Raw genomic sequence first — 7,553 nt, forward strand, 5'->3', positions numbered from 1 at the left:
TTAGTATTCATCTTTCCATGCTGAGATGCCATACAAGAAACCTTAAAGGTTTTTCACTTGCAGACTCACAGTTGCGGGAGAACTGCTATATTACAGAAGTTAACTTATGTTTGCTCCAACTATTTTGACTGTAAAGGTGTTAAAGCAGTGCAGTCTTAGGTTAAATTCTACATTCAGGAAGCACTGATTTCTTCCTTCAAAGCAAGAAAGGACGAAGGTATGAACTCTTCAAAAAGTAGTGTCCAGGATGTGCAGTAGATAATAAATGATAAGTAGGTGCCTTTTTCTATTGATGTGCCTTTTTTTCTCCCTCAAGTGAAAGCTATACATGAAGAAATACCTTAATCTAAATACTGAAGGCGTGGCCTTCTAAAAATAAAATAAAAGTAGACGAATTCACTCCTGAACAAATTGTAAACTATCATAAAATGTCCCAATTTAATACTTGTGTAAAAGTAACTTAATTATACATTATTGGGAAGGAACATAAATCACCTAAATTCAGTTCAGTTCACTCGCTCAGTCATGTCTGACTCTTTGTGACCCCATGGACTGCAGAATGCCAGGCTTCGCATTCTATCACCAGCTCCTGGAGCTTACTCAAACTCATATACATCGATCAGTGATGCCATCCAACCATCTCATCCTCTGTTGTCCCCTTCTCCTCCTACCTGCAATCTTTCCCAGCTTCAGGGTCTTTTCTAGTGAGTCAGTTCTTTTTCATCAGGTGGCCAAAGTATTGGAGTTTCAGCTTCAGCATCATCACTTAAATTATGAATTGTTAATTATTGTTGAGCCTTATTCATGATATTTTACAAAATAATTTTTGGGTAAATTGAATCCATTTTAAAAGTTTTAATTGCTTTATGTTATGTTATGCTTTAACAAATATTTTCATAATTCTCTAAGACTATGTAGATATTGGATAAGTTTTCTTTAGGAGAAAAGGTTGTAATTGAAAAAAAATTAGATATTACTATAAAGTGTCAGTTTGTAGAAATTTGTATAGTCTGTGTATTTCTCAAGGGAAAGGCTTTTGGATATTTTGGTTTTTCTTGTTAAACTGAGATAAATTTTCATGTGTATAAAGCCTGTGCTTTAAGAACCAACTTAAGATGTCCCATTTTTAGATTTTTCAATATAATACACATTGGAATCTTATTTTTTGATTACTCTTATCTTTGTTGATTTTTATTAAATTCATACTAAAACAATACATAGATTTTCAGCTTGGTGGTAGCTTTTTTAATACCCAATTTGGAAGAAAAATGAATTTAATACTAGAATTGCCCGCAATGATGATTTTAAAAATAAGAAGTTTGTAATTTTTTTCCTGGAAGTTCAAAGATAGGCATAAATTTCCCTATTTATAAAATAACTTTGAGTAAAAACATGCTTCCTATATTTTGGAACCAGATGATAGCTTTTCTTGCAGGCATTGTTGCATCTCTGGAAGCTGCCCTGGGGACTTGGGTTTCACTGACTTAATGGGTTTGGAGCAACAGCTGGTGAACTTCAGAAATGTCAGCTTCATCCTTTGCACCTTTCTTTTATGACTTTTTACTCAATATATTTGCTCTAGGAAAAATGTTATGGTTTTTAGAATTTTCTCAGGAAGACAAAAAGTAAAATAAATTAATAATCTTTCTTTATTAATTTTTCCTGATAATCTTGTTGGAAGCCTTTATTTCTTCTCCCTTTCTACTGTTAATTATTATTTACATACTTAAAAACAAAAATATAGTGGAGTTACCTTGAAGTCACGTTAAAAGCTAAGTTATCCTTTGTCAAGTAGTATGGTAGAGCTTCATTGCAGAGATCAATCAGGCAGATCACAGCCTAAACTATGTCACAGGGTCTTACATTGAAGTGCTCTGAGCCTACGTTGTTCTAAACGTAATCACATAAAGTAATATGACTAGAGTTGACTGTTACTGGTCTCATTGTAAAGTGGTTCTATTGTAGTCTGGTAAGTATAAAGAAGGAATATTCAGTGCTGGTGATCTAATTTCACAGTAACCTTTGTTTTGAGACACCAGATACTTTGGACATGTGGCTTATATGTAAGTATTGAAAAATAGTTTAGCAATTATTTTTGATGTCTATAATGTTTGAAATGGTGTGACTCTACCAAACCTCAAAATGTCAAAATTAGTTGTTAAAATGTATGAGAACAATTTTAAAGAAAAAATGATAGACATAATTAAGCTTCATTGCTGACTCAGCCTATGTACTTAGAGCAATTTGGAGGAGCTGTTGTGTGGCTACTAGTTAACTATGGGCCTAACTAGGTGCTCTTATTTGGGAAAGTGGAACAGGATGAGTAAAAGGGAAGGAGGTATGGGAGAAAAGAAAGAGAAAGGGACTCAGGGAGGAAGAATGATTGATTCATTAGCCTACATTAAAAAAATTATGTTGTCTTAATGAAACAGAATGTATCAGTCAATGTTGAATAAACCTTGTGAACAAAGAGATTTTTCATTATAAAACAACCTTTTTTGCTCTGAGGGAAAAAAAAAACACCCTTGTAAATCTGTGCTCAGTTGTGTCCAGATCTTTGTCGCCCCATGGACTGTAGCCTGCCAAGCTCCCCTGCCCATTTAATTTTCCAGGCAAGAATACTGGAGTGGGGTGCCATTTCCTATTCTAGATGATCTTCCCAACCCAGGGATCAAACCCATGTCTCTTGAATCTCCTGCATTGGAAGAAGAAGCCCTTGTAAATCAGGTTTGTGTAAAAAAGGACCCCGCAGAGAGAAGTAATCAGCCCATATTTGTATCTGGTTTTGAATATAATATATGCATGTCTTGGTACAACAAGAAAAATCATTTATATTACCTTCATAAGAAAGGTGACAAAGAAAACACAGATTTTGAATAGTTATATTGGGAGGTGTTTGCTTTCACCTGGCTTTAATGTCCTTCAGTATTACAGAACTGTGATAGAACTACTACAAAACTATGTAAATTAGTTGTAGATGACTTACGAGGCAGTAAAAACCAACAGTATGCATCACGTGCATAAAGAGGTTATGGTTGGTTTGGGAGTTACATTTGTACAAAATAATTTAACATTTTTTGAAAGGAGGTGTGATCATAATATGTAAAAGATGTAATTGCATAACATTTTAACATGAATAAATAGTGCAAGTTGTGGAAAGCTTGTAAACCTGCCATCTAAAACTGATTACCCTTATGAGCATTTCATGCTGTTTGACAGTGAAAAGTACACCTTGTAAAAGCTGTTACACAAGCCATTACATTTAAAAGGTTTCCATCTCACACCCCAAAATTAAACTTATTTGCTGCAAGTGAAAGTTCAGAATTTGTTCCTTGTTTATTTTGGAGGCAGTTATCATGTTGTTGAATTTTGCTTCTTCCCCTTCTTCCTGGAAAGCTAGAAATTAGCCTTTTTGATTTCTTTATTTCAGTATGAACACAGTCAGTTTGTGTGCTATAGGCTACAGACAGAGATAATGTAATAATGAAAGTTGAACCTGAAACACTCTGATATTCCATGTAATAATAAAATACTGAACCTAGGTCACTTAGATGCTTCATGTATATGAGGAATAGACACGTGAAGACACAAAAGACAAAAGACAATTTTGCAAGAGGATTCAGTCTCTACAGAATGTAAAATCCAGTGAGCCATTTTAGTTAGCATCTCCATACACACACACGTTTGCCGTACTTGAAATCTTGTTAAACATCTTCAAAGAATACCTTAATCATTTATGTGAGAAAGAAACTTGAAAATGTCTAAGAGACTCACTTATTTTAGGGTTTCATTCTCCATGTTATGTGCATTTCTTTCGTTGTGTAAGAAGCAGTTTGAGCTTTTGACAGGCCTTCCTACTTCTTTTTAAGTGTGTTCCTTCTTTCTTCTCTTATGCACCATAGTTTGTTAGAAAGAGCTATTGACTGGGAATTGGGAATTCTGAGTTCTAATGCCAACTCTGCTACTAACTGATGGATCCATTTGGTTTATTGGTCTCAGATTCCCTGTGAAATGGGGACCTGAACCAGTTGACCTTCCAGATATTTTTTAGCTTTAAATGCTGTGATTTTGAAAAGTAGAGCATTTATCTGAAAATCTATTATATACCCTCTTCTCCAGGGTTTTGTTTTTGTTTTTGTTTTTGTTTTCACTGAGTGATCAATTTACTGAATGGATATATATCTAACGGCAGTTTGCTGAAACATGAAATTCATTGAGTGGCAATTTTGTTAAGTTCTCCAAGTACTGTGATTTATTAGTTAGCCAGGAACCAGTTTTCCAAATTATCAGCTGCCTGAAATATGTTTGTATTAATTACATATAAAATTTATCACAAATTACACTGCACTAAATAGTCACAAAAGCTTTTGAAATTTTGGTAAGAAGTATTAATTAGGCTTCCCTGGTAGCTCAGCTAGTAAAGAATCTGCCTCCAATGCAGGAGACCCTGGTTTGATTCCTGGGTTGGGAAGATCCCCTGGAGAAGGGATAGGCTACCCACTCCAGTATTCATGGGCTTCCCTGCTGGCTCAGATGGTAAAGAATCCGCCTGCAATGTGGGAGACCTTGGTTCACTTCCCAAGTGGGGAAGATGCCCTGGAGAAGCATGGCAACCCACTCCAGTATTCTTTCCTGGAGAATCCCCATGGACAGAGGAGCCTGGCAGGCTATAGTCCATAGGATTGCAAGGAGTCGAACATGACCAAGCAACTAAGCACACACATTAATTAGTTTTATTTTTTCCACAGCTGTTTCACCATGGACATTTTTCAACAAATATTTATCAGTACAGCCCAACTGAATGCCAGATGTATTGTTGATACTTTATATGTGAAACACCTTTCAGTTGCTTAAAACCAAAGCAATGTATTTATGTATTTGTAGTGGTTAACAAATTTGTTAAATTAGGATAAGTATAGAATGCACTTAATAGGTGAAAAATGTATTAAAAGAAATACACCTTCCCTGTTCTCATTTTTAAACCCCATAACATTCAAGACATGCACATTCCTTTAATTTAAATTAATATTCATTTTCAAAAGTCATTGGCTCAGAAAATGGTAAAATTCCAGAATATAGTTGTAGGTAGCCTATAGTGTGCTAACTTATAGCAATTTTCAGGTAAGTTAAAATCTTGAACTCATCAATAGAAGGGTCAAAGAAATCCTCAAAGACCCTTTAAAACTTTTATTCAATACAAATTGTGTCATAGAGTAAATGGTTAAAAGAAACGAATTTTGAGTGAACTGGTCAGTTTGTCACCAATGATTCTTATCCAACAAGTTGACTTTTGACAGAGTGGTCTTAGTGTTATCATATACCTATCACCATCTCTACCAGGAGTGGGGGACAGTGAAGCTGTAATGGAAGAGTACTGCTGCCTTTAGAATTAGTGTTTTTTCTGCACCCTTGCCTATAGCCAAAGTTGGAACCATCTGGAAGGTCTGCCTCTGTGTGTATTTGCATGTGTGTTCCATACTTACTACATGTACAGCATAACTGTTGATGCTAAATATCCATTATGTGTGTGCTGTGGGTGTGTGTGTGTGCATATGTGCACATGCGCCATGGCTACCACAACAGAGGATTAGTAACTTCGTTGAAAAATTACACCATGTCCAACTTCTGTTGCAGAAGATTAAAAATATAGAAAAGACTACTATTTAGACAGGACTACATAGTAATTGGTCTGTACTACATTTAAATCATTGTTTTATAAGCCCAATACAGCATATTGCTAGGGTAAAAAAAAGAAAGAAAAAAAGAGCCCAAAGTTTTTGCTCCTGGTACCTAATACATGGTATGGTATATTTATGTCCTCACTCTGTCCATTTCTAACTATATGACCTTGGGATTATAGAATTATTTAAGCTTTAGGCCTACGTTTTCTCATCCATAAAATGGGATAATAATAGTACTTACCTCACAAGATTTCTGGACAGATTAAATAATGCATGCAAAATCTTTACATAAATGTGTTAACTGATTTATAACTAGAGGCTTCTTGAAATACCCTTTTATTTATTTTTTTTCCATGAAATTTCAATGATTGTTAAGAGAACATAGAAGAATGTCAGTTGAATATTGCCAAGCTCAAATAAATTTCAAATGGTTAATTACTATTAGGCTAATTACTTATTCTTAGCATTCCAGCTATGAAAATTAAAGATCTCTGAGTGCTTCTGTCTCTTGAAAACAAAGGAGGCATACCAGGCTACGTTTTCTCAGATGATATGATTAGAGCATTGGTTCTTAAACCACAATTCAGTGAATCAGGTGTACTTATTAAAATAGTAAATGATGTGTCAGGAGATTCAGAGCAATAGTTGCAAACTTAATTTGCTCATTTGAGTTTATTTAATCCTTGTTTCTTTATTAAAAAAGCTATACACAAAATCTGTTAAGGCATACAAATATTAGAATATGGAAGTTATAAAATTCTGCCATAATGGGAATTGAAAGTGAAGTCAGAAAATTAAGAGAAAACATTCCTAATAAATAACTTGGTTGTAAATGGCTCTCAGTTCAGTTCAGTCGCTCAGTTGTGGCCGACTCTTTGCGACCCCATGAATCGCAGCACGCCAGGCCTCCCTGTCCATCACCAACTCCCGGAGTTCACTCAAACTCATGTCCATTAAGTTGGTGATGCCATCCAGCCATCTCATCCTCTGTCGTCCCCTTCTGCTCCTGCCTCCAATCTCTCCCAGCATCAGGGTTTTTCCCAATGAGTCATCTCTTCGCATGAGGTGACCAAAGTATTGGAGTTTCAGCTTCAGCATCAGTCCTTCTAATGAACACCCAGGACTGATAAAACTATATTTTTTCACAATTTTTAAATATTAAATACTCATGATATAGTGTGCTCTAATAGTATTGTTTCTGCAGGGTCTTAAACTCATCCTCCTTGTAGATCCATCTGTTCATTCAACAAATTGAAGATCCTCTGTGTGTTAGGCAGTGTTGCATATTTGTAGGTGAAAAAGATAAGCATAGTCCATGTGCTCATGGTTTTTATAAACTGGAGAGACAGTTAAACTGCAACTAATATTGCTGCTAGCTGAGTAAAAGTAAGGTGCTATAGGAACACTAAAATACCAGATCCAGACTTATTTGGAAGCAGAGGGGTCAGGGAGAGGGAATAGTGGTGGGGTTTGGGAGAGTGTCTGGGGGAAGTGGAAGGTATTCTGAGATCTGAAAGATAAAGTGAAGAGATGGGAAGGCAAATTTGTTTGAGTCAAAGGGAACTTCTTGTGCAAAAGCCCTGGGATCAGAATGCTGAAAGTAGTTCCATATGGCTGGCTTGTATTTAGTACTCTCTGGAGATGGTAGGTGGGATCTATATTCTAAAGAGTCTTTCTTACAAACCCTTGTTGAGGGCTATGCTATTCATCCTAAGGGCACTGGGAACCTATTGCAGGGAGTGACCTCCACTCTGGAGCTTGAGAGATGAAGATAATGTGAGTAAATTTTGAGAGACTTAAGAAGCAGAATCATTGGCCTCTGTAATTGATTATATTTGGGAATTGAGAGAGAAAAGTTTGGTGATAAAAGAA

The sequence above is a fragment of the Budorcas taxicolor genome, chromosome 8 (assembly GCF_023091745.1).
Source record: "Budorcas taxicolor isolate Tak-1 chromosome 8, Takin1.1, whole genome shotgun sequence".
NCBI lineage: Eukaryota > Metazoa > Chordata > Mammalia > Artiodactyla > Bovidae > Budorcas > Budorcas taxicolor.